We start from the raw sequence: 1,120 nt of genomic DNA, 5'->3' as shown, positions 1-1,120 counted from the left end.
CGTTACGAGGGTGAGGTCTGGAGTATACTCCTTCTTATGGCGGGTACCCGGAAGGTACCCTTGGCTGTAGGATCGTACACTAGGTGTAGATCGTTACAGTCCATCCATGAGCGGAGTTGTCTTCCTGCCTCGTTGCAGTCTCGGTAGCCCCATTCGTGATGGTGGCTATTAAAGTCTCCCAGACAGATGGAAGGATGGCTGACCACCGGTACCGGTGGTGTAGTCCAAGTCGCTCTAGGTGGTTTGTAAATATTATGCAAACACAGTCCACCTACTCCACGGAAATTCGGTTCACCCCATTGCTGTCCGTTACGCTCCCAATGACCCTTACCTTCGATGGCTCTTTAGCGTAAACGCTAACCCCGCCTTTGAGCCTCGAAGTGTCCTCGCGTTGGACCACCGTATAGCCTGAGATCTGGAATCGGGAAGATTGCGCGCCTGAATAAAGGTGGGTCTCCTGTAACAGGAGGATATCTACGCAGTGGGCGGCCAATAGCTTTGATAAAAGCTCATTTTTTGCCATACTCTGGCTCTCGACGTTCAGGGACAATATTTCCGATTGGCAAGCAGCGAATCAATTGATGCATGGGACGTTTGCTTTTTTCTCGGACGTGCCGACGACCCTGGCGACACGAACGCGGTATTATTTGGCTAGGCGGCAGACCGCTTCGCCATTGACGGAACTGATTGGGACTCGACATAAGGATAATAGTGTGGCGCCCGGGATAGGGCTGCTATTCGGGCCCCGGGTTTGGATCAAATTTAGTCACACACCGGGGCGAGCAGCTCATGTGGCTCGTTGGCTCGATACCCGGGATGGTCTCGTGACGGTCGACCGGGATTTACACCTTTGCCCTCCCGTGTGCCTCAAGCCCCCTCACCACTGCAAGGTAAAGATCCACGAGGGGGGCCATTATGGTGAATGGTTGGACGGGGATAGAAAAATAGTAAAAGATTGAAGAATAACAAATGTGTGGGCTGGGATTTAATTCTTAATGAATTTATAAAACATGGCGGCAATGCCCTTTGTCAAGATTTACTAAAGATTTTTAACAGAGTATTTAGCAGTGGTATCTTTCCCTGACAATGGGCGGTGGTGAAATCATAGACATATACAAAA

Source organism: Berghia stephanieae, chromosome 9 (assembly GCF_034508935.2).
Source record: "Berghia stephanieae isolate SIO BIC M18660-M18661 chromosome 9, UCSD_Bste_1.3, whole genome shotgun sequence".
NCBI classification, from domain to species: domain Eukaryota; kingdom Metazoa; phylum Mollusca; class Gastropoda; order Nudibranchia; family Aeolidiidae; genus Berghia; species Berghia stephanieae.
Note: the sequence above shows the minus strand (reverse complement) of the source record.